The 27,042-nt window shown below is 45.7% G+C and overlaps 1 protein-coding gene across 7 annotated transcripts in view; it reads left to right on the forward strand.

The window, feature by feature from the left end:
* Positions 1 to 27,042, forward strand: part of SIPA1L3 (signal induced proliferation associated 1 like 3) — a 308,912-nt gene that overhangs the window by 47,500 nt on the left and 234,370 nt on the right. The window contains exon 1 of one of the 7 annotated variants that reach the window (XM_077982386.1): positions 21,597 to 21,733. The exons of the other annotated variants lie outside the window; for them this stretch is intronic. The gene's annotated coding sequence lies outside the window, so the exon portion shown is untranslated. Of the gene's footprint in view, positions 1 to 21,596; positions 21,734 to 27,042 lie in introns of those variants that run through there. 7 annotated transcript variants of the gene reach the window in all.

Below are 27,042 nucleotides of genomic sequence, written 5' to 3' on the forward strand. Positions count from 1 at the left end.
TATACAATTCAGCTATTTTTGGTAAATTTGTAAAGCTGTATAACTATCACCACAATCCAGTTTTAGAATATGACCACCACCCCAAAAGATACCCATCTTGTACCTGTTTACAGGCAGTCCTTGCTTCCACACCTAGGCCCAGGCTACCGCTAACCTGCTCTTTGTCTCTGTAGATTTGCCTTTTCTGAACATTTCAAATACATGCATGTATTTGACATTTCGAATACATACATACAGTATGTAGTCTTTTCCGTACCAGGCTTCCGTCACTTAGCATGATGTTTCTGGGCTTCCTCCAGGTGATTGCTCGGATCAGTTGTTCATTTCTTCTTATTGCTGAATAATATTCTATTGTGTGTGTAAACCACATTTTGTTTATTTGTTAACCATGAATGAATAATTTCATTACCATTATTCATTAGTGGATACTTGGATTGTTTCCAGTTTGGGCTGTTATGAGTAGTGCTGTTACAAACATTTATGTTCAGGTCTTTGTGTGGACATGTTTTCATTTCTGCTCAGGAATGGAATTACTGGGTCATTCGGTAACTGTTTAACTTTTTAAGAAACTGCCAGATTGTTTTCCAAAGTGACTGCACCATTTTCATAGATAGAGTCTCATGGTGTTGTCCAGGTTGGAGTACAATGGCTATTCACAGGTGTGATCATGGCGCACTACAGTGTCGAACTCCTGGGCTCAAGCTGTTTTCCCGCTTCAGCCTCCTGAGTAGTTGGGACCACAGGTGCATGCCACCGCCCCTGGCTGGGGTCCAGTATTTCTTTATCCTCACCAACGCTTATTGTTACAGCCGTCCTAGTGGGTGTGCAGTGGTATCTCATTGTAGTTTTGATTTGCATGTCTCTGATGACTAATGCTGTTGATCATCTTTTTATGTGCTTATTGACTATTCGTGTATCTTCTTTGGTGAAATGTATATTTGAATTGTTTGCCCATTTCTTAATCTTGTTATTTCATTGAGTTGTAAGAGTTCTTGATATGTCCTGAGTAACACTCATCAGATATGTGATTTACAAATGTTTTCTCCCAGAAAATATTTTTATTTTTTTAGTCATGCCTTTTGAAGTATACAAGTTTTGTTTTGTTTTTTTTTTTGAGACCGAGTCTCACTCTTGTCACCCAGATTGGAGCAGTGGCACGATCTCGGCTCACGGCAATCTCTGCCTCCTGGGTTCAAGCAATTCTCCTGCCTCAGCCTCCCTCATGGCCAGGATTACATGCATATGCCACCATGCCTGGCTAATTTTTGTATCTTTAGTAGAGACAGGGTTTTGCCATGTTGGCCAGGCTGATCTTGAACTCCTGACCTCAAGCGATCCGCCCTCTTTGGCCTCCCAAAGTGTTAGGATTACAGGCGTGAGCCACCGTGCCCACCCTAATATAAAAGTTTTTAATTTTGGAAATTCAGTTTATCAATTAGTCTTTTATGTATTGTGCTTTTGGTATTATGTTTAAGAACTCTTTGACCCAGTATCATAAAGTTCTTCTTTCATGTTTTCTCCTAGAAGTTGCATACTTTAAACTCTTGCCTTCGAATCTGTCATTAATTTTGATATCATTTTTGGGTATTACGTAAGGGCCTAAATTTATCTTTTTGCATATGAATATCCAATTGTCCCAGCACCATTTGTTGAAAAAAAGACCATTTTCCTCCACTGAATTAGGTAGCACTATAGTAAAAGTCATTTGATTATTAACATAAGGGTTTGTTTCTTCTGATCTATTGGTCTAAATGTCTATCCTACTGCTAGTGCCACAGTCTTCATTACTGTAACTTTAAAGTTACTTTAGAAATTGGAAAGTATTAAGTCCTCACCTTGTTGTTCTTTTCCAAAATTGTTTTGGCTTATATGGGTCCTTTGCATACTGACAAGTTTTCAGATCATCTTGTCAATATCTGCACAAAAGCCTGCTGGGATTTGATAGACTCTGTGTTGACTCTACATGTCAATTTGGTGAGAATTACCATATTAATATTTAGTCTTCCAGTTTGTGTACAAAGAATGCTTCTCTATTTATTTAGATTTTCTTTACTTTCAGCATTTCAGTGCTTGTAGCTTTCAGTGTACAAGTCTACACTTCTGTTAAATTTATTCTTATGTATTTTATTTTATTTTATTTTTGATGCTATTGTGAATGGAATTGTTTCCTTTTTCTTTTTCTTTCTTTCTTTCTTTTTTTTTGAGACAGGGTCTCACTGTTACCCAGTCTGGAGTGCAGTGGCATGATCATGGCCTTCTGGGCTCAAGCAACCCTCCCATCTTAACCTCCTGAGTAACTAGGATTATAGGCACATGTCACCACACCCAGATAATTTTTAATTTAATTTAATTTATTTTTTGAGACAGAGTCTTCTGTTGCCCAGGCTGATGTACAGTGGCATGATTGCAGCTCACTGCAGCCTCAAATTCTAAGTTCAAGTGATCCTCTCACCTTAACTTCTGGAGTAGCTGTGATTATAGGCATGCGTCACCATGCCTGGCTAATTTTTTTCTATTTTTATGGAGGCAGGGTTTTGCCCAGGCTGGTCTTGAACTCCTGGGCCCAAACAATCCTCCTGCGTCAGCCTCCCAAAGTGCTGAGATTACGGGCATGAGCTGCCATATCTGTCCTAAAAAGTATCTTATTTAATGGAGACATTTGGAGATAAGATGCCACACTTTATATGATTTCAGTCCTTTAAAGTTTTTTTTTTTTTTTTTTTAACCTTTCCTTTTGAAATAATTTAAGTCTCACAAGAAGTTGCAAAATTACTACAAATAGGCCGGGCATGGTGGCTCATGCCTGTAATCCCAACCCTTTGGGAGGCCAAGGAGGTTGGATCACTTCAGCCCAGGAGTTTGAGACCAGCCCAGGCAACATGGCAAAACCCTGCTCTATAAAAAATTAGCTGGGCATGGTGATGTGCACCTGTAGTTTGAGCTACCGGAGAGGCTGAGGTGGGAGGATCACCTGAGCCCAGGGGGATCGAGGCTACAGTGAGCCGTGATTGTGCCACTGCACTCTGGCCTGGGCAACACAGTGAGACCCTGTCTGGAAAAACAAAACAAAACAAAACAAAAAAACTACAAATGTATATCTACATGTGAAAGAATGAAGTTGGAACCTTACCTCACACCATATATAATAATTAACTCAAAGTAGATCATAGACCTAAATGTAAGAGTTAAAATTGTAAAACTCTTAGAAGAAAATATAAGATTATATCTTTGTGACCTTGAGTTAGGCAGTGGTTTCTTAGGTGAGACACCAAAAGCACAAACAACAGAAGAGTAAAATAGACACATTAGACTTCATGAAAATTTAAAACCTTTGTGATGCAAAGGATGCCATCAAGAACATAAAAAGACAAACCATAGAATGGGAGAAGATAATTGCAAATCATGTCTATAAAGGACTTATGTGCTGAATATACAAAGAACTGTCACAACTTGACAATATAAAAACAACCCAATTTAGACAGGGGCAGAGGATTTGAATGGCTATTTCTCCAAAACATCCAAATGGCCTATAACCACATGAAAATGGCTCAATGTGATTATCATTAGGGTAACGCTAATCAAAACCACAGGATTCTATTTCGCACCAACAAGGATGACCATAGCCAAAAGGGTGGGCAATAACAAGTCTTGGCCAGGATGTGGAGAAATTGGAACCCTCATACATGGCTGGTGGGATTGTAACATGGTGTAGCCATTTTGGAAAACAATTTGGCAGTTACTAAAAAAAATATATACATAGAATTACCATATGATCCAGCAATTCCACTCCTAGGTATATACTCAAAAGAAATACTAACATATGTTCACACAATTACTTGTACATGCATGTTCAGAGTAGCGTTATTCATAACCCCAGAAGTGAAAATGACCCGATGTCCATCAACTGATAATTGGCCAGATGGAATGCGATATAGACCCACAATGGTATATTATTCTGCCTTAGAAAGGAATGAAGTACTGATACAGACTACAACATGGATGAACCCTGAAACACACATGAATGAAAGAAACCAGACCCAAAAGAGCATATATTGCTTCCTCCCATTTATATGAAATGTTCAGAGTAAGCAAATCTACAGAGACGGAAAATAGATTAGTGTTTGCCGAGGGCTGGGGATGCTGTGAACAGGAAATGCAAAGTGATTGCTAGGGGTGCAGAGTTTATTTTGGGGACGATAAAAATTTTCTAAGCTTAGGTTGTGGTGACGGGGAAATATACGCTTTTAAAGGGTACATTTTATTCATTCACGTTTGATGTGATTGTTGGTGTGTGTTTGGATTAACATCTGTCGTTTTTGCTGGTTTTTGTATGTCTCACATCTTTTTTTCTGCTTTTATTCTGCCTTTATTGCCGTCTTTCTGATAAGCAGATATTTTCTAGTGTTTCATTTTTATTTGGTTGGGTTTTAAACTCTTTCTTGTTATTTTTTTAGTGGGTCTCTAGGGATTACAGCATGCATCTAAATTTATCACAGTCTACTTCAGATTAATATTAAAACTTAGTTCTAGTTAAATATAGAAATTTTGCTGTAATATAGTTTCATTTTCTTTTCCCTCTTTTGTGTTATTATTGTCACGTTACAAGCCCCACAGGATGGTTTTATAATTATTTTATGAAATCTTACATCTTTTAATTCAGTCAAGAGAAGAAAAGAAAAAATGTATTTATGTCATCTTTTATATTTGCCCATGTATCTACCTTTTCTCATGTTCTTTCTTATTGTAAATTGGAGTTATACGGCCTCTTTTCCTTTCAGCCTAAAGGACTTCTGTAATATTTCTTACAGATCAAATCTTCTAGCAGTGAATTCTCTCAGTCTTTGTCTGGGAATGCCTTTATTTAGCCTTGATTGATTGATTTTGATGCAGGATCTTGCTCTGTGGTACAGGCTGGAGTGCACTGAACTGCAGCCTCAACCTACTGCGTTCAAGCGATCCTCTACCTCAGCCTTCTGAGTAGCAGGGACTATAGGTGTGCGCCACCACACTCAGCTAATTTTTAAATTTTTTGTAGAGATGAAGTTTTGCCATGTTGCTCAGGCTGGTCTTGAACTCCGGGACCCTAGCAATCCTCCCACCTTGACCTCCCAAAATGCTGGGATTACAGGCATGAGCCACTGCACCCAGCCAATTGAAAAAAATTTTTTTTCTTTTGTTTTGAGACAGAGTCTTGCTCTGTCACCCAGGCTGGAGTGCAGTGGGTGTAACCTTGGCTCACTGCAACCTCCACCTCCTGGGTTCAAGTGATCCTCGTGCCTCATCCTCTTGAGTATCTGGGCTTACAGGTATCCGCTACCACGCTTGGCTAATTTTTGTATTTTTAGTAGAGATGGGGTTTCACCATCTTGGCCAGAGTGGTCTTGAACTCCTGGCCTCAAGTGATCCACCCGCCTCAGCTTCCCAGAGTGCTAGAATTACAGGTGTGAGTCACCGTGCCCAACCATTTTTTTTTTTTAATTTTTAATTTTTCTTTAGAGATGGGGATCTCGCTATGTTGCCCAAGCTAGTCTCAAACTTCTGGCCTCAAGTTATCTTCCTGCCTGGGCCTCTCAAAGTGCTGGTATAATAGGCATGAGTTGCTGTGCCCTTTTCCACCTTGATTTTTGAAGGATAGTTTTGCTGGCTATAGAATTCTTATTTGACAGTTTTTTTTTTTTCCTTCAGCATTTTGAAAATGCTATCCTCCATTGTTTCTGGTGGGAAACAAGCTGTCATTTGTACTGATGCTGAAGCTTTTCTCCTTGTGTTTGTCTTTCAACAGTTTGACTATGTTTAAAAACAAAACAACACCAAAACCAATTTGACTACATTGTGTCCAGTGTGGCTCGCTCTTTATTTATTGTGTGTGGAGTTTCTTGGCCTTCTTGGATGTGTAAACTAATGTTTTCCATCAGATTTGGGATGTTTTGGGCTATTACTTGTTCAGATTTTTTTTTCTGGCTCTATTTTTTTTTTTTTTTTGAGACAGAGTTTCACTCTGTCGCCCAGGCTGGAGTGCAGTGGCATGATCTCGGCTCACTGCAAGCTCCGCCTCCCGGGTTCACGCCATTCTCCTGCCTCAGCCTTCCAAGTAGCTGGGACTACAGGTGCCCACCACCATGCCCAGCTAATTTTTTGTATTTTTCAGTAGAGACGGGATTTCACCGTGTTAGCCAGGATGGTCTCGATCTCCTGACCTCGTGATCCACCTGCCTCGGCCTCCCAAAGTGCTGGGATTACAAGCGTGAGCCACCGCGCCTGGCTTTTATGGCACTCTCTCTCCTCTTTATGGACTCGCATTATGTCTTTCTTGATGCCTTTGATGGTGTCCCTCATGTCTCTGAAGGCCTGTTTATTCGTATTCAATCTTTCTTACAGATTATATAAATTCTGTACAGATTATGTACATTTTTTTGATCTGTCTTTAAACTCACTGGTTCTTCTCAAATCTGCTGTTGAGCCCCTCTAGTGAATTTTTTATTTTAGTTATCAGAATTTCCATTGCTTTTTTCTAATTTCTATTGATTATTTCTACTTTCCTTTAATTTTTTAAACATTATTTTATTTAGTATTTGAACATACTTGTAACAGCTGTTTGAGGTGTAACTTGTAAGCCCTCTGGAAGTCAATTTCTATTAACTGATTCTTTTCCTGAGTCGGGGTCACATTTTACTGTTTGTGTGTCTCACAATTTTTTTTTCCTTTTTTTTTTTTTTTTTTTGAGACAGAGCCTTACTCTGTCGCCCAGGCTGGAGTGCAGTGGCACAATTTTGGCTCACTGCAACCTCCGCCTCCTGAGTTCAAGCAATTCTCCTGCCTCAGCCTCCCGAGTAGCTGGGATTACAGGCCTGCGCCACCATGCCTGGCTAATTTCTGTGTTTTTAGTAGACATGGGGTTTCCCCATGTTGGCCAGGCTGGTCTCAAACTCCTGACCTCAGGTGATCTACCCACCTCAGCCTCCCAAAGTGCTGGGATTACAGGTGTGAGCCACCGCACCTGGCCATGAGCTACTGCGTCCAGCCTTTTTTGTGTGTGTGTGTGTGAGATAGGGTTCCACTCTTGTCGCCCAGGCTGGAGTGCAGTGGCAGGATTATGGCTCTTCTCAGCCTTGACCTCCTGGGCTCAAGTGATTCTCTTGCCTCAGTCTCCCGAATTGCTGGGATTATAGGCATGCAACACCATGCCCAGCTTTGTGTGTTTGGCGTGGGTGTGCACACGCATGCATACATGTAGAAATGAGGCTTCCTATCTTGTCCAGGCTGGTCTCAAACTCCTGGGCTCCAGTGATCCTCCTGCCTTGGCCTTCCAGAGTGTTGGGATTACAGGCGTGAGCCACTGTACCCAGCCTCAGTTTGTTGAGTTGCTGCTCATACACTGTAGCAACTGTGGATTCAGATCTCTCCCTTCCCAGGCCGCGGTTGCCGTCACCATTTTTCTCCTTTTGTTTTGTTTACTGAGTATCCTGGGCTAATTCTTTGGAGTTTGTCTCCTTGTGGTATAGAGACTCTCTTTTCTTTTCTCTTTAAAAAAAAATTGTTTTAATTTTAAGCATAACTTACTAGGGGTTGCCTTTGGTTCAGCGTAGTTTAGTGGTCAGATTAAAGATAGTGCTGAAACACCTTAGGCCAATAAAGCTTCCGTCCTTTGCCAATGGATCTGTGTCTGTGGGTTGGGGAATATTTTCAAAGTTCAGTTTCTTCCTTTGTTTTTTTCCCAAGCAGTTTCTGAGTCAGCCCCAGCTATTACTTTCTGCCTGGCCTTCTGGTGTCTCCCTTGCACACTCTCAAGGCATCATGTTGGGCCGGGGATGTATGGACAGCAAGGGCCCCTCTAGTCTCTCTGGAGCTTGTGTGCAACCTTGTGTATATGCACGTTGTTCCAGACCAGCAGGGCTGCATGGAACCTTACCAAGGCCTGGTGTGGCTATCTCATTCCCTGGATCTTCCTGCTAAATTTCTGGCTAGTCTCCAGGCCCGCTGCTGGCTCCAGCCAGATCGTAACCACAGTCTAGCTGTGATGTTGGTCTTCCCCATTTGTTTGGCACTAGGCCCCCCTCCAGCCACAAAGTTTTCATGGCTTGCTCTGCCTTGGTCAAACGGATGGAGTTGGTGTGTGTGATGGGAGGAACCCTAAATTAAACGCCACATGCTCACACTGTTCTTACTTGAAGTTCAGTGTTTATTTATTTAGTTTTTGAGTAAATGCTTCTTGGGTAGTTACATGCCTTCGGTTGATTTCTAGAATCCTCAAATGGTTGTGTTTGGCAATTCTGTCTACTTTCATTGTTGATTTTGGTGGGAAATACTTTTCTGAGCTCCTCCTCACTTCCCCATTCCAGAAGTCTGGTTAGCAGTTTTGACTTTTGATTTTCTCTTTAATTTAAGACATACCCAGAAGTCTTTCCAAATTTCCAAATTTTAAATATGTAGCTCTAGCTGCATATTTCAGTCAATTTGGAAGCTTTTTAAGTTGTTAGGTGTGGTTTTTGTTTTTTAATTTTACTTTTTAGTATGCACAATTGCAAACATGTAAGAAGTACAGTTTATATTATCCAGCCGTGAGCAAGCTTATTTTGTTTATATTCTGACTTTGCCCACTCCTCAGCCCATTGTTTTGAGGCAAGTACCATATATCATATTTCCCTTCACCCATAAATATTTCAGTAAATAGTTCTAAAGGGAGAAGAGGCTGAATGCAGTAGCTCATACCTGTCATCTCAACACCTTGGGAGGTGGAGGCAGGATGGAGTTCGAGACCAGCCTGGGTAACATGGCAAGACCCCATCTCTACAAAAATTTTTTAAAAAACATTAATCAGGTACGGTGGTACACACCTGTGGTCTGAGGCTAAGGCAGGAGGATTGCTTGAGCCCGGGGGGTCAAGACTACAGTGAGCCATGTTTGTGACACTGTATTCCAGCTTGGGTGGCAAAGCAAGATCCTGTCTCAAAAAAATAAAATAAGATAAAAGGAGAAAATTTCTCTTTAAAAACACAACAGTGATAAATTATCACAGCTAAAGCATTTGATAGTAATTTCTGTCTTTCTTTTTGTTTGTTTTGAGACAGAGTCTCACTCTGTCATCCAGGGTGGAGTGTAGTGACCCAATCTCAGCTCACTGCAACCTCTGCCTCCCAGGTTCAAGCGATTCTCCTGCCTCAGCCTCCCAAGTAGCTGGGATTACAGGCATGTGCCACCACACCTGGCTAATTTTTTGTATTTTTAGTAGAGACAGGGTTTCACCGTGTTAGCCAGGCTGGTCTCGAACTCCTGACCTCAAGTGATCCACCCACCTCAGCCTCCCAAAGTTCTGGGACTATAGTTGTGAGCCACCACACCCGGCCAGCATTTAATAGTAATTTCTTAATGTAAAATAGACCTTGAAAAGTAAGATGCCCAGTTAAGTGAAATCAGATTCTCTGAGAGTGAGGCCTGGACGTCAGCATATATTAGATTCTTTCGGTAATTGTGACGTGCAGCTGAGGTCGAGAATCATTGAGTGAGATAGAATTCTCTTTACCCTTTTCCAGAATTGTTCATTTCTCATGTAAATGCATTAGCATGAAAGTATTGTGATAGAAAATTCTCGTTTGGGGAATTCAAGAAAATTGCTTTCCTAATATAGGATCAGTTTTTCTGGCCATCCCATGGATAGTTTATAAAGAATGAATCTCATCTGTTTTCTGGCACAGAGTTTTATATAAACTTTTAAAATCAAATTGCGGCCGGGCACGGTGGCTCAAGCCTGTAATCCCAGCACTTTGGGAGGCCGAGACGGGCGGATCACGAGGTCAGGAGATCGAGACCATCCTGGCTAACACGGTGAAACCCCGTCTCTACTAAAAAATACAAAAAACTAGCCGGGCGAGGTGGCGGGCGCCTGTAGTCCCAGCTACTCGGGAGGCTGAGGCAGGAGAATGGCGTAAACCCGGGAGGTGGGGCTTGCGGTGAGCTGAGATCCGGCCACTGTACTCCAGCCTGGGCGACACAGCGAGACTCCGTCTCAAAAAAAATAAAATAAAAAAAAAAAAATAAAATAAAATAAAATAAAATTGCTAGTTTGTATTATTCAGATTCTCTATAGCCATAATTTTGGTCAATTTTATCTGTTACTCTCCTGAAAAGAAATATGTTTGCTTCCTACAGTGATTATAATTTTATCAGTTCTTTTTATATTTCTAATTTTTTTTTTTTTTTTTTTTGAGAAGGAGACTCACCCTGTTGCCAGGCTGGAGTGCATTGGTGCAATCTCGTCTCACTGCAACCTCCAACTCCCTGCTTCAAGCGATTCTTCTGCCTCAGCCTCCCGAGTAACTGGGATTACAGGCGTGTGCCACCATGCCTGGCTAATTTTTGTATTTTTAGTAGAGATGAGGATTTCACCATGTTGGCCAGGATGGTCTCAATCTCCTGACCTCGTGATCTGCCTGCGTCGTTCTCCCAAAGTGCTGGGATTACAGGCGTGAGCCACTCTGCCGGGCCTGGTTTTGTTTTAAAATGTAGATTCGCATTTTCTTTGTAACTTTTTGTCATGAAATGTTGAGGAAAAGAACAGCAGACTGGCCGGGCGCGGTGGCTCACGCCTGTAATCCCAGCACTTTGGGAGGCCGAGGCGGGCGGATCACAAGGTCAGGAGATCGAGACCACAGTGAAACCCCGTCTCTACTAAAAATACAAAAAATTAGCCGGGCGCGGTTGTGGGCGCCTGTAGTCCCAGCTACTCGGGAGGCTGAGGCAGGAGAATGGCGTGAACCCGGGAGGCGGAGCTTGCAGTGAGCCGAGATCATGCCACTGCACTCCAGCCTGGGCGACAGAGCGAGACTCAGTCTCAAAAAAAAAAAAAAAAAAAAAAGAACAGCAGACTGTCTTCTACCCACCTCCCTGCCTCCACCCCTAGTTCCTACATTCTAGCATCCTTAATTGTATCTGGAATTTTTCTGATGTCAGTGTCATCAAATGGTGTTGGATGACATTAAATTCCATGTCAACCCTCCCAAAACACGCCCCTGTCACTCCAGGGTTCATGTCTGGGACCCAGCGTTCTGTGTTTGGGCATTGCCACCTCCTGCCCACCTCAGAAGCACCCGCCACCTTCCTGATCTTTGTGTGTGGTGGGCACTTGGGGGGAATGTGTATGTTAGAATAGGCGGTCTGTGATCTATCACATTATTTTGCACGGCCAAAGTGTGTGCCAGGCTCAGTTCTCCATCCCCTCTGCTAGTACCATTTGGTTAGACACAGACAGAATCTCCCCCCACTCCCCTGCCGTGTGATCCACAGCTTACTGTTTTTTTCTGAAATAAGTGCTAATTGGTTTTTAATTCCACTTGGATTTTAATGCTGCCCACTGCAGCCTTGGTCCAGGAACACTGATCTGTTTGAAGAAATGTTCCTCAGGAGGAGGAATCAGCACTGCAGGGAGCTGGCAGGCTCCGTCCTTCCCAGCTCACCACAGTGGACTCAGGCCCCTGCCAGCCACACGTGTCCCTTTGCCTCGGGCTCAGCGAGGGATGCTTTGCAATGACTTGCTCACGATGGCAAGGACAGGTTTGGACAGAGCTCCCTTTCCTCCATATGTGGAGAGCTACTGGGCCTCAGTTCATGGAAGCTGGAGGAATGTTACGAGCCCAGCGTGGAGCGGTGGGTCGCAGAGTCCTGATCTGAGATCCAGGAGCGTTCCTGTGGCTTCTGGATGACTCCTGCCATGCCCACCTCCCTCTGCACCGTCCATCTGGGACAGGCTCTGTTCTGTAGTCTGTTATGGGAGAGGCTGGATCCTGTCCTGCCAGCCATCTGGGATGGGGAAGTGATTTTGATCTGCCTCCACCCTCCTCCCCAGTGTTTTCTTCTCTCTAGAACACTGTTCAGAACTGTCCCACTTGCCGGGCGCGGTGGCTCAAGCCTGTAATCCCAGCACTTTGGGAGGCCGAGACGGGCGGATCACAAGGTCAGGAGATCGAGACCATCCTGGCTAACACGGTGAAACCCCGTCTCTACTAAAAAATACAAAAAACTAGCCGGGCGAGGTGGCGGGCGCCTGTGGTCCCAGCTACTTGGGAGGCTGAGGCAGGAGAATGGCGTCAACCCGGGAGGCGGAGCTTGCAGTGAGCTGAGATCCGGCCACTGCACTCCAGCCTGGGCTACAGAGCCAGACTCAGTCTCAAAAAAAAAAAAAAAAAAAAAAAAAAAAGAACTGTCCCACTCCAGGGCTGCCTCCAAGACCCACACTCATTCATGCCCACTTATTCTGTGCATCTGCCCAGGCACTGAGGGAGGGGAAAGGCAGATGTGAGTCCAGCAGGTGGAAAACAGGAGTGCGTGGAGGCGTGGGGGTGGAGCAGCTCCTGCAAGGGCAGAACAACAGTGGAGCGGTTGGGAACACAGACTACTTCGGCGGACAGGCCCAGTTTCCACGGCTGGCTGGGAAATTTGGTGCAGGTGACCTCACCCCTCTGGACCTCAGTTTCATTAGGGCTGCCATCACAAAGTACCACACACCAGTAGCCTAAACAACAGAAACATATTGTCTCAGAGTTTAGGGGGCCAGAAGTCTGAGATCAAGGTCTGGGCTGGGGCTGGGTTTGTTCCTTCTGAGGTCTATCGAGAAGACTTTATCCCATACCCCTCCCCCAGCCTCTGGTGGTTTGTGGGCATTGTTGGCATTCCATGGCTTCTGCCGTAGCACCCTGATCTCTGCCCTCATCTTCATGTGGCATTCTCCCTGTGTGTCTACGTGGAAGTTTCCTGTTCTTTTTTTTTTTTTTTTGAGACAGAGTCTTGCTCTGTCGCCCAGGCTGGAGTGCAATGGCACGATCTCAGCTCGCTGCAACCTCCGCCTCCCCGGGTTCAAGCAATTCTCCTGCCTCAGCCTCCTGAGTAGCTGGGATTACAGGCGCCCACCACCACGCCTGGCTAATTTTTGTATTTTTAGTAGAGACAGGGTTTCACCATGTTGGCCAGGCCAGGCTCACTCCTGACCTTGTGATCCGCCTGCCTCATGCTCCCAAAGTGCTGGGATTACCGGAGTGAGCCACCGCACCCGGCCGGAAATTTTCCCTTCTTATAAGGACACTAGTCATACTGGATTAGGGGCTCACCCTGCTTGATCCCAACTTCTGCAACAATCCTATCTCCAAATGAGGCCACATTCTGAAACACCAAAGGTTGGGACTTCAACACGTGAATTTTAGGGGGACACAGTTCAACTCATGATGGAAAAAAATAGCAATGATAATTACCCATATACTAGGGTTGTTAAACTTTAAAAAAATTTATTTATTTATTTAGAGACTGGGTTATGCAACTGGCTAATTTTTGTATTTTTGGTAGAGATGGGGTTTCACCATGTTGCCAAGGCTGGTCTCAAACTCTCGAGCGCAAGCAATCCACCCCCCTCTGCCTCCCAGTGTTGGGATTACAGGAGTGAGCCCTGGCGCCCAGCCACTTATGTTATTGATTCATATAAGTAAAGCCCTTAGCTCAGTTCCTGTAGCATAGTAAGTGCTCAGTAAATGTTAGTCTCATTAATGGGTTCTGATGGCCTCATCTCTTTTTTTTTTTTTTTTTTTTTGAGACAGAGGCTAGCTTTGTCACAAGGCTGGAGTGCAGTGGCACGATCTAGGCTCACTGCAACCTCCGCCTCCCGGGTTCAAGCGATTCTCCTGCCTCAGCCTCCCAAGTAGCTGGGATTACAGGCATGTGCCACCATACCCAGCTAATTTTTGTATTTTTAGTAGAGATGGAGTTTCACCATATTGGCCAGGATGGTCTCAATCTCCTGACCTCAAGTGATCCACCCACCTCGGCCTCCCAAAATGCTGGGATTACAGGCCTGAGCCACCACACCCGGCCATCCTCATCTCTTAATGGGACAATTGCAGTCCTGATTAGCTCACTGCTTCTATTCTTGCCTCCTCTATTCCATTTCTGATTTTCATTCCAAAACCAGAAATGAAATCATGTGATATACCCCATGTGTAAAGCCTTCAGTGGTTTCCCATTTCTAGCATTCAGAGTCTTTGAGCCTCAGGTAAAAGAAAACCAAACCCAAACTGGCCAAAGGACATGAAGATAACATGATTGAAGTTCAGGGGTAAGCTGCTTTATGTGCAGCTTGAGCCAGAGCTCAGATAATATTATTACCAATGCTGGGTTTTTCTCCTTGATCTCCCAAGTTGTTTCCAGTCTCAAATTGGTTGTCCTCTGATAGTTATGATTGCAACAACTCTAGCCTGACATCAGGTCCGGTGGAAAAAGAGAGAGTGAGTTTTTTTTTTTTTTTTTTTTCCTTGTGGAAGCTTCTGCAAAAGTTCTGAAACTCACTGTGAGCTGGCTTGGGTCATGTGTCCAGCTGTTAACCATTGCTATGACCAGGGAGGGAAGGTGGTCAATTGGCTTAGTTAGGCCTGGGTCAGGTGTGGAACCCCATTGACACATCATGTCCCGAAACTGGATTGCAAATGAAAATAGCGTTCTTTTTTAGGAACAGAGACAATGGCTGCTAGTAGGGAACAAATCAATTACTCTCTAATATGCTCCAGTACTTACAATAACTTTCAAAAATCCTGACCTGGAATGGTGGCACATGCCTGTAGTTCCAGCTACTAGGGAAGCTGTGGTGAGAGGATCACTTGAGCCTGGGAGTTCAAGGCTGCAGTGAGCCATGATCATGCCACTACACTCCAGCCTCGGCAGTAAAGAGAGACCCCATCTCTGTTAAAAAGAAAAAAAGAAAAGAAAAAACCCTTATGGGCCAGGTGTGGTGGATCACCTGAGGTCAGAAATTTGAGAGCAGCCTGGCCAACGTGGTGAAACCCTATCTCAACTAAAAATACAGAAGTTAGCCAGGCGTGGTGGTGGGTGCCTGTAATCCCAGCTACTTGGGAGGCTGAGGCATGAGAATTATTTCAGCCGGGAGCTGGAGGTTGCAGTGAGCTGAGATCGTGCCACTGCACTCCAACCTGGGTGACAGAATTAGACTGTGTCTAAAATAATATAATAATAATAAAAAATCAAAAACAAAAACAAAAATCCTTATCATGGCTTATAAGGTCCCACGCAATGCAGCCTTGCCAATCTTGCTTACTGCACACCAGCCAGTCTTTCATATTCATTTCTCAAATACGCCACACTTTCCTCCAGCCTTTGTGTGTGCCCTTCCCTATGCCTGAAATACTTTTCCTGACTGCTTGTCTTCTAGCCTTCTCCTTCTTATCCAGATCTTAGCCTAAATGTCAAGTCCTCAAAGAGGCCCTTCTGGGCTGTCCTGAATGTAAACTAGGCCCCTTGTTATTCCTGCCTGGCAAAGCTTCATAGCAGTTATCATAATATTTAATTACACGTTATGTTTGTCTTCACATGTTTAATGCCCGTCTTCCTCACGGGGCTGGCTGTGAGTCCCAGGAGGTCAAGCCCAGACCTGTTACTTATTTATTTTTTTTGCTTTGCGTTGCATCCCCAGTACCTACTAGGTGTGCAAAACAAAACAAAAAACCTTTATTAAATGAATGTGGTTGAAATAGAATCATTACTCATTTAAAATTCTGGTTAGTTTGTCATTGAACTAGAGCAGGGAACAAAGTCCAGCTGGAAGTTTTTAAAACCCTGGCAGTGAAATTTCACAGTGAAAATGTTACTCGTAAGTTAAATGGATCCATAACTGCAGCCATATTTTTCTAGGCTGGTTGGTATTAGTGATAACCCAAAATGACTTTCCTTTTGGAGTCTTGGGGAGTGGAGATGGTACATCTCCCAACAATAAAAACTTCACGTTAAGTGGAGTACTACGATTAACACACATTTTTAATTAGCCTCTTAGTCATCTCCTATCTGAAGAGGCCAGGACAGGCATTTTAATACTTGGTTATTGGACTGCCTCTAAGGAACTCTCCCGTGCTGCAGATACGATTCTGAATCTCTGCAGTTTGTCAAGGTTCCTGCAGCTGGAAGCCATTTTCCAGGCCGCTCTCTTCTCACTAAAGCCATAGTTCTTTCTTCTCACTAAAGCCATCTGTTCAGGCTCTGTGCAGAGGGAAGAGGTCCCTGAACTGGCATGACTGCAAAGGCGGTCGAACCCTCCTCTCCTGCAGGAGGTGGCAGGCATGGAGGCTGTGCTGTGGATGGGCAGTGCATCTCAGAAGAGTTAGCTTCAGCAGTCATCAGGTAAAGCAAACATGCTAGAGAGTCACTACCACCTTCACATTCTAAAGATGTCAGGTATTAGTCAGGTATAGGTTTGGCTGCTGTAACAGACCCAGGATAGCAGTGGCTTAAATGAGAGGGCAGTTTATTTCCCTCCTGTGAAACAGTTTGAGAGTGAGCAGCCCAGGCCCCTGCCATCTTGTTGCTCCCTGTTCCTGGGGTGTTTCTTTCATCTGCATGGTCCAGAATGATTCTCCGTCGTTGCCATGTGTGCAGCCTGGCCCGTGGTGGGGAGGATGTAAAAGGAGGGGTTATACCTCTTCTTTTTCAGGCAGTTTTTTTTTTTTTTTTAGATATAATTTATAAGTGTTAAAATTTGCCCCCCTTTTTTTTCCTCCCCCACTTCCCCTGCTTTTCTTTCTTTTTTTTCTTTTTCTTTTTTTCTTTTTTTTTTGAGAATGGAGTCTCACTCTGTTGCCCAGGCAGGTCTCAAACTCCTGGGCTCAAGTGATCCTCCTGTCTCTGCCTCCCTAAGTGCTGGGAGTACAGGCGTGAGCCACTGCACCTGGCATATTTGCCCTTTTAAAACATTTGGTGATTTTTCAGTGTATTTTCCAGGCTCTTTTACTGTTGTAACAATCTATTTGCAGAACATTTTCACCACCTCAAAAAGAAACCCTGAACCCATTCCCCCTTCTCTGATTCCTCCCTGTGATTTCCCCGTCCCTGCATCCCCTGGCACCACTAATCTTTCTGTCTCTGTGGATTTGCCTGTTCTGGACATTTCATGTAATTGGAATCATGCAGTGTCCATTTCTGTCTGGCTTCTTTCATTGAGTGTCATGTTTTTTGTTTTTGTAAAGACAGAGTCTTGCTCTTTCGCCCAGGCTGGAGTGCAGTGGCGCGATCTCGGCTCACTGCAACCTCCGCTTCCCAGGTTCAAGCAGTTCTCCTGCCTCAGCCTCCTGAGTACCTGGGATTACAGGCGTGTGCCACCATGCCCAGCTAATTTCTTTTGTATTTTATTAGAGACGGGGTTGCCCAGGCTGGTCTTGAACTGAGTGTAGGCAGTCCGCCTGCCTCAGCCTCCCAAAGTGCTGGGATTACAGGCATGAGGCACCACGCCCAGCCTCAGTGTCATGTTTTTAAGGTTCACCCATGTTGTGCACGAATCAGTACTTCATTCCTTTTTGGGACGGATAATATTCTGTTGTACGGATAGACCACATTTTGCTTTTCCAGGCATCAGCTGATGAACCTTTGGGTTGTTTCCACGTTTTAACTCTAATGAATAATACTGTAAACATTCATATATAAGTTTTTGTGTAAAGATATTTTTCAGTTCTCTTGGATATCTACATACTTAAGAGTGGAGTTACTAAGTCATGTGGTAACTGTGTTTAACTTCTTTAGAAATAAGAAAGAGATACCTAGTGTGTGTGCGCGTCATGAACCCTTTGACACCTTTTGCTTACAGTTGTGTTTTTACATCCTAAAATGTAGGATGACAAAGGCAACTAATTGTCTTAAAATGTAGTTTTTGAAATACGAAGATAAATTTGTGACATAGTGTGGCAAAATCCATTGGCGGATCTAACAACCATAATTCCAAAGTAACAAAGGGCATAAGTGCTATTTTGAGATGTTTGTAAGAACTGTGAGCTGGGTGTGGTGGCTCATGACTATAATCCCTGTGCTTTGAGAGGCCGAGGTGGGAGGATCACTTGAGGCCAGGAATTCGAGACCAGCTTGGGCAGCATATTAAAACCCCATCTCTACAGAAAATTTAAAAACTTAGCCAGGCATGGTAATGTGCTAAAATGTGTCCTGTAGTCCCAGCTACTTGGGAGACTGAGGCGAGAGGATCCCTTGAGTCCAGGATTTTGAGGCTGCAGTGATCTGTGATCGTGCCACTGCACTCCAGCCTGAGCCGGAGAGTGAGACCCTGCCTTAACAAAATAAACCAACAAAACTGCAATGTGATGATGATACCTGTGGTTTCTGTTGGTAACAAATTCATAAGCACGAAAACGACTATAGTTTGCCTATATTCCTAATTGAAGAAAATGCTGAATTTCAGTTAGAGATTACTGAAATAAAGAGGTAATTCTGCCCCCTTCCCCCCAAATTAATGGAGCTCCTGAATTCTATCCTGCTTCAAAGAGCATGACCCAGAAGTTGCACACATTTCCTTCACTTCTTCCCTGTGATCCTGATTAGTTACATGGTGACACCTAGCTGCAAGGGAGGCTGGGAAATGTAGTCCTCATTCAAGTCAATCACATGCCTGGCTAAAATGTAGGGGTTCCGTTATTAAAGGAAAGGGAGGAGGATGGGTATTGGGGGACAAGAAGTCGATACTGTACTACACTACACCCCCTGCAGCCACTTTCTCACCCAGGTCAAAACACGTGTTCTTCTGATAAGCACCTGCCAGAGGAGTTAGTTTGGCTTTCGGGACCATGGTGTATGAAAAAAAAAGTGCATTTTTTTTTTTTTTTTTTTTTTTTAGGTGGAGTCTTGCTCTGTCTCCCAGGCTGGAGTGCAGTGGCGTGATCTCGGCTCACAGCAGCCTCTGCCTCCCAGGTTCAAGTGATTCTCCTGCCTCAGCCTCCCAAGTAGCTGGGGTTATAGGCACATGCCACCATGCCCGGCTGATTTTTTTATCTTAGTAGAGACGGGGTTTCACCATATTGGCCAGACTGGTCTGGAACTCCTGACCTCAGGTGATCCACCCACCTTGGCCTCCCAAAGTGCTGGGATTATAGGCGTGAGTCACCGTGCCTGGCCAAAAAAAAAAAAAAAAACGTTCATCTTGAAGCACCAGAACGCCTCTCAGAGTGGTGAGCTGCTCGCATGATGAAGAACCGAGCCTGCCTGAGGGAGTAGTGTATGCCTGCCCCCCATCCCACACTCACACCAGAGGAAATGCTCAGAAAGTGGAATGCTGGGCATCTGTTCTGCTTAAATTACTTGGCCTTAGCAGTGAGGGCTAAGGGGATCCTAGTTGATTTCTACGAGGTAAACATTTGATACAACCTCTCTCTGCCTTTTTACTGTGCACTAAGATGTGTGGTTGGCTTCTCAGATGACTGGATGGTGATGCTGTATTGAAACTCTTGATTCTAAGTGTCAGAATCCACTGTCGATCACCCAAGGCGGAAGAGGGATTGATGTGTGGGCCTGAAGTCCCAGGAAGATCAGTAACAGACAGTGGGCAGCTCAGCCGTCTGGCAGCAAATTAACAGGACATGGGCAGCCCAGAGGCAAAGTGACTTCCCCATTGTCTTGGTTATAGAGGTTGAAGGGCATGATGCTGATCTAACACTGGTAACAACTGGACTTTATTGAGCACTTCCTGGTTGCCTGGCAGTATTCGTTTTACAACAACCTCATGAGATGGGTCCTGCCATACCCTACTTTCCTGATGTGTAGGGACTCATCGACCTCTTCAAGATCATATAGTTACTTATTTGTGGCTGGACATGATGGCTTACACCTGTAATCCCAACACTTTGGGAGGCCGAGGCAGGAGGATAACTTGAGCCAGGAGTTCAAGGTCAGCCTACGCAACATAGTGAGATCCCATCTCTACAAAAAAATTAGCCGGGTGCAATGGTGCGTGCCTATAGTCCCAGCTCCTCAGGAGGCTGAGGTGGGAAGATCACTGGAGCCTGGGAGGTCGAGGTTGCAACAGCAAGCCATGATTGTGCCACTGCACTCCAGCCTGAACAGTAGAGTGAGACCCTGTCTCCCCCCCCCCCGAAAAAAGGAAAGTACAAGTATTGATTCATGGCGGCGGTGGGGTTTGAACAGAGGCTGGTTCTAGCTGGTACTGTCATGAGGGCGGAGGGTGAGATGCAGGAGCAAAAGGCTTGAAAGCCTGGACAGAGGAGTTTGTGTTTACCTTCACGCTTTCATTTCGTGAGTCTTTATTATTGATGATGACTTTTGAGTTGACGTGATTGTGCCATCCCAGCCTCCCCTCCCTCTGTTCTAACACCCGGTGGTACACACCCCTCCCCAGCACCACCATCAGACCCACAGGTGGCTCTCATGGAATCTCTCCATTCCCCATTATTCTAGGCCAGCCCTTCTCCCTTGTCCTAGTTTTAAACATGAATTTATAAAAAGTAGTTAATTTGTGGCCATGTGCTGTGGCTCACGCCTGTAATCCCAGCACTTTGGGAGGCTGAGGCGGGCAGATCATGAGGTCAGGAGATTGAGGCCATCCTGGCTAACACGGTGAAACTCCACCTCTACAAAAAATACCAAAAAAAAAGTAGTTAATTTGTTGCTCAGCAAGTCTATACGGTGCCTACCAGGCTCCAGATCTGGGCTGCTCGACACAGGAACATCGTGAAGCAAATCCCTGCCATCGTGGAGCTGACAGCCTGGAGGGACCCAAGAGACTCAGGCGTTCAACAGATAACGTCAAAGTCCCAACTGCAGCTGTGATACATACCAAACAGGAAACATACAGGGAGCAAGGAGAGCATATTTAATGTGCGGAACCCAGGGCCTGACCCAGGGGCCGGGAGGGAGGATGGCAAGGAGGGCTTCTCGAGGAGGTGCTGTGTAGGCCGAACCTAGAGCGGAATGGCAGCAGAGAGGGAGCAGGGCACCTCCGGGGGGAGCTGGAAAGCCTTAGACACGTCGCCTTAGTCCTCACTCCCACTGAACTCTGAGGAGACGGCTGCAAGTCGAGACTCCCCACCTACCAGCACGTCACAGTGTGTCCAGGCTCAGGGTCCCCATCTGTAAGATGGGAGCGATATTGGTCATGGTGCCCAGTTCATTGGTGGATATCCCTGGTGGATTAAATGAGTTACTATATGTAAAACTTTAGAACAGCTCCTGGCCTCTGGCAAGGGCTCTATAAGTTTAATTAGTCATTAAAATTTGTATGTTATAGGTCTAAAAACAGCTAATAAAAAATCACCCCACCCAGGCCAGAATCCAAGTTAGAGAACTGCTTGAGAGGGACTGCCAGACACACAGACTTGGTTGCGGGAGTCAGGGATGCAGCCAGAAATGGGGGGTTGGCCGGGCACCGTGGCTCACACCTGTAATCCCAGCACTTTGGGCGGCCAAGGCAGGAGGATCACTTGAGGCCAGGAGTTCAACACCAGCCTGGCCAACATGTTGAAACCCCATTTATACTAAAAATAACAAAAATTAGCCACGTGTGGTGGTGGGCACCTGTAATCCCAGCTACTTGGGAGGCTGAGGCACAAGAATCACTTGAACCCAGGAGGCGGAAATTGCAGTGAGCTGAGATCGCACCAGTGTACTCCTGCCTGGGTGACAGAGCAAGGCTCTGTCTTAAAAAAAAAAAAGAAAAAAGAAAAAGAAATGGGGAGTTGGTCTCAGGGAGTGCTGTCCTGGAAGGGATTTCCTTGGATTTTCATCCTGCTGTACATCTCTTATTGTGTTTCTCTTCCCGGGATGGAAAGATGGCAGCTCTTAGAGATGCAGGCTGCCCCTGAGTGCCCTGATCACTGACTCCACCTTGTAAAATATTTGTAAGATGCCCCTGCATTGTTGCACTTGGAAGCAGTGCCGGCCAGTCTGGCAGAAAGTGTGAAACCAAGTAAGTGATCTGCTTTATCAATCGGGGTTCTTGGGTTGCAAGCAACAGAAATCAACTTAGGCCACCTGAGGCCCTAAAAGGGGCGAGCAGCTCTGGGATGTCTCTCAGTGGATATTCTTGGGCACTTTTTTTAGGGCCCTGCCACCCCAGGGGCTGGGGAGGCAGTGGAGGGTAGCAGTGAAGCACTTAGACTCTGCAGCCAGCCTCCTGGATGAGAATCCCAACCTCACCCCTTATTCATAAGCATCTCAAGCTTTCTGTGCATCAGTTTGTCAGCTGTAACATGGGAATGAGAACCAGAGGGTTGCTATGAGGATTCAGTAAGTTGATACTTGAGACGTGTTGAGAACAGTGCCTAGTGTAGAATATGTGGCTAGATATATACTAGCTGCTATTATTTTTATGTAATTGCTGTGGTTATTACCATTATTATTATTTCTTTGAGATGGGGTCTCTGTCACCCAGGCTAGAGTTCAGTGGCACAAACACGGCTCACTGCAGCCTCAACCTCTTGGGTTCAGGTGATCCTTCCACCTCAGCCTCCTGTGTAGCTGGGACTATAGGCGTGTGCTACCATTCCTGCCTAATTTTTTGTATGTTTTTGTAGAGACAGAGTCTTGCCATGTTGCCCAGGCTGGTCTTGAACTCCTGGGCTCAAGCAGTACACTCACCTGAGCCTCCCAAAGTGCTGGGATTACAGGCATGAACACCTCCCAACCTAGCCTACCATTATTATTTCTATTTTATTTTAAAATTTTATTTTTTTGAGATGGAGGCTTGCTCTGTTGCCCAGGCTGGAGTGCAGTGGTGTGATCTCGGCACATTGCAATCTCCGCCTCCTGGGTTCAGGTGATTCTCTGCCTCAGCCTCCCAAGTAGCTGGGGCTATAGGCGTGTACCACCACACCCAGTTAATTTTTGTATTTTTAGCAGAGACAGGGTTTTGCCATGTTAGCCAGGCTGGTCTCGAACTCCTGACCTCAGGTGATCCGGAGGTCCTGCCTTGGCCTCCCAGAGTGCTGGGATTACAGGCATGGGCCACTTCGCCCGGCCTCATTATTATTTTTATTGGCAGCTTGAAATTGAAATCCCTGAACAAGAGGCAGCCATTAGCCCAGTTTGGATCGGGTGGGTGGGCAGGTCCCATGATTGGCAGTCCCTCCCGACCCCCCACAGAACTAGGAGGAATGAGGGAGAAATAGTTGTCCCCAGGGAAAGTGGGCTGCTGTCACCAGAAGTTGGGGCAGAGACTCCAGGCTCCAGGCAGGCCCAGAGCACCCATGTCCTCCAAGCTCAGTAATTGGACCCAACAAATGTTGGTTACTTCCCTGCTTTGTGCCATGGGCTCTGCTGAGCACAGAAGACACACAAGGGACAGTGACTTGCACAGTCTCCTCCTCACAAGCCCTGTAGTCCAAAAATTGAGGGTCCTGGTTAAAACTAAATGCCTAGAACAGTGCCTGGCCTATAGGAGCTCCTTCATAAATGTTTCCTGAATGAATAAACACACAGGGAAGTGCGAGAGTTTTATGGAACACACAACCGAAGCATCCCACTAGTTATTTTAAAGAAACCCATGTTTGTACCTTTAGCCTCCAGGATGAGGTTCAGAGGGGTGTCCAAGCACCCAGTAGGTGTTTACTAAATGGGGACTAAATTATCTCATAGGTGCATGAGATAATTTAGTCCTGCAGCCTGCCCAGTGTGACAGTTGAGGGCAGACCCAGAGTTGGGGAGCTGGCTGCCTTCTTTGTTGAACCGGATGTGCAGACGTGGCTCCAGGATGCATCTCTGTGGAATGCAGTTGCTAATACAAATGAGCCTCCTCACGTCACAAGGCATCTATTCTGTGGACAGTTGGGTGATGGGCCGTGGGACTGGGCGGGCTCTCTACGGGAGTTTCAGAGCCACATGTTTAGGGCCTTCCTTTGGAGAGGGACTTTTCCCCATGAATGACTCTTAATAGCAAAGATAATAAGAGCCACCGCTTTCCAGGTGCCTGGAACTGTGCAAGGGAATTAACCCATGGAATCCTCACAGTGGCCCATGAAGCCCGTATATGATCCCCATTGTGCTGAGGCTCAGAGAGGGAAAATAACTTCCCTGTTGGGTGCACAGCAAGCAAGGAATCGAGGTGGGATTCTGGCCGTGGTCTCTTGCTCCAAAGCTTCGGTTTGTCCTTCTATACCATGCACAGCCTGTTTTCTCTCTCTACTATTAAGTTTAAAACAATATTATTTGTATTAATTTGCACACAGTACAATATTTAAAAATAAAAAGTCAGACCAGGCATGGTGGCTTACACCTGTAATCCCAACACTTTGGGAGGCTGAGGCAGGAGGATCACTGGAGTCCAGGAGTTCCAGACTAGCCAGGACAACATAGTGAGACCCTGTTTCTACAAAAAATTTAAAAATTAGCTGGGCACGGTGGCTCAGGGCTGTAGTCCCAGCCACTCGGGAGGCTGAGGTGGGAGGATCTGCTTGAGTCCAGGAGGTTGAGGCTGCAGTGAGCTGTGATTGCACCACTGGACTCCAGGCTGGATGACAGAGACCCCGTCTCAAAAACAAAACCAGAAAAAGGCAGTTTCCCTTCCACACCCAAACCCTCCACAGAAGCAGCCACCGTGACCTGTTTCTTACATCTCCTTTCAGAAGTCATGTGTACAGGCAGATCTGTAAACACGGCAGCCAGGCTCAACATTAAGGGTGGCCAGCTGTAGCCTGCCGGCCAAATCCAACTCACTGCCGGTTTTTGTATGGCCAGGGAGCTAAAAATGGGTTTCACATTTTTAAAAGGTTAAAAAAATTAAAACGATTTCATGTCACGTAAACCTATATGAAATTTAGGTTTCGCCAGACGCGGTGGCTCACGCCTGTAATCCCAGCGCTTTGGGAGGCCAAGATGGGTGGATTACCTGAGGTCAGGAATTTGAGACCAGCATGGCCAACATGGTGAAACCCTGTCTCTACTGAAAAAAAATACAAAAATTAGCTGGGCATGGTGGCGCATGCCTGTAATCCCAGCTACTTGGGAGGCTGAGGCAGGATTATTGCCTCTGCCCAGGAGGCAGAGGTTGCAGTGAGCTGAGATCGTGCCACTGCACTCCAGCCTGGGCGACAGAGCCAGACTCTGTCTCAAAAAAAAAAAAAAAAAAAAAAATTTAGGTTTCAATGTCTATAAATATTTATTGGAACACAGCCACGCCCATTTCATTGTGTATTGTCTGTGGCTGTTCTCACGCTGTAGTGGCAGAATTGAGCAGTTGCAACAGAGACAAGTGTGACCCATTCCCCCCAAACCTGCAATATTTGCTCTTTGGCCCTTTACAGAAGAAGTTTGCTGATCCCTGTGCTACACACTTTCCTTGAGCAATGTGCATTGGAAAGACGGTCAGCTCTCAGCACTTCCCTTGCATTCTAACTGTGCTGCCCAAAAGCAGAGCCCAGCTGCAAGCCGTGGGCATGTCCAGGTGTGGCTGGCGGTGGGTCTGTTGGTACCTCCACGTACACCTCGCTGAGTATTTCTTAGGCCCTGGCTGCGTGGCAGGCCACTGGCTGGGAGCCAGAGCAGGTCTAGGCCTGCCCTCGGGAATCCACAGGCTGGTGGGTGGGGAGAGTCAGGCAGTATCGGGCAGTCCTGTGGAGGGATGTATTCGGGCCTGCTCTCACAGGCCTTCCCTGACCCTCTCCCCATCACTCCCACTTTGTTTTTATTTGTGGCACTTAAAAAAAATAGGTTATGCATTTATATGCTTCAAAATCAATTCTGTGTGGATGTGTGAACGGTCTCTGTCCTCCACTCCTCTCCCTGCCCACTTTGTTCCTTTTCCCCTTACGTAATGATTTGTATTTTCCCTTGGGTATCCATCTAAGGTATCATTATATCAATACAAGCAAATATGGATATGTATTTTTGTCTTCTCCTTCCTTCTTCGACAAAAGGTAGCCTACTTAGTACTCTGTTGTGCACTTCGCGAATGTTTACTGAACAGCACACCCTGGAGATCTCTCTTATTTTAGTGTTCTGGTGGAAACTGAAGGATGGGTAGGAACTAATAAGGCACAAAGGAAAGGTGTATGCTGGGGTCGGGGGAGCATGAGGAAGAGCATTCTAGGCAGAGGGAACAGTGTGAATGGCGTGTGTCCAGGTTCCAGGGAGCATGGCTCCCTCCAGAGCAGGGGGAAGGCCTGGGAGGCTGAGGCCAGGGAGGAGGGGGCCAGTCAAGGCATGAAGGTTCAGCAAGGCCTGATGGTCAGTGGAGGTATCGTGCCCTTAATTCTGGGCACACCCGGGTGTGGGGTTCTGCTCTGTTTCCTTCCATGCCCTGATTTCTGTGTGGCCAAGTACACTTGGCCGTCATCACATGTGACCAAGGAGAGACCGAGAATGTCCTCTAGAGCGGGTTATTGGGACTCTGGTTAATGATGGAAGAGTTTCTCCTGTGAGCTGCTCTCGAGAAGTGTGACCTGGTGTCTGGGAGGTTTCAGGCCTGTACCTCCTGCCTCCTCAGTTCTTTCTAGTCATGGGACACGGGACACGTCCCATCAGTTCTCACCTTTTCAGTGGACACAGTCGTGGTGCCCAGTACAGGCATTGTTTGGAGGGTAACGCATGCACCATGCTGAGTTCCAAGTTGGCCACATAGTGAGTGCTCAAGATTTGATGGAGATGACTTTGGTTCTTTTTATAGGGCTGGTGTGGGCTCATGGTTTGTTAGTATAACTCATGATTAGAGGTTTGGGGAGTCGATGCAGTGGCTCATGCCTGTAATCCCAGCATTTTTCGAGGCTGAAGCGGGAGGACTGCTTGAGGCCAGGAGTTCAAGACCAGCCTGGAGAATACAGCAAGATTCCCACCTCTACAAAAAATGAGCCAGGTAGTGGCACATGACTGTAGTCTCAGCTACTCAGGAGGCTGAAGTGGGAGGATCACTTGAGCCCAGGAGGTCGAGGCTGCAGTGAGCTATGCTTGTGCCACTGTACTCCAGTCTGGTGACAGAGGGAGACCCTGTCTCAAAAAAAAAACCAGAGTTTTGGTTTGGTTTGCTCACCTGAGTTCTAATACCTGCTCTGTTACTTCTTGTTCATGTTGAGCAGGTTACTTAACCTCTCTCTACTTGATTTTTGTCAGTTGCAAGCGAAAGTGGTAATACTTGCCTCTGGGTCCTGTGGATGCCGGCAATTATTATTATTCCTATTATTTCGTAGCCTCCACTGTACAGTGTTGTCAGATGACTCAGTGCCGGTGGTAGCAGCGTTGCCATCATTTCAACAGCAGTGCCCTTCGTTAGCTGTGACACCTCACCTT

The sequence above is a fragment of the Macaca mulatta genome, chromosome 19 (assembly GCF_049350105.2).
Source record: "Macaca mulatta isolate MMU2019108-1 chromosome 19, T2T-MMU8v2.0, whole genome shotgun sequence".
Lineage (NCBI taxonomy): Eukaryota > Metazoa > Chordata > Mammalia > Primates > Cercopithecidae > Macaca > Macaca mulatta.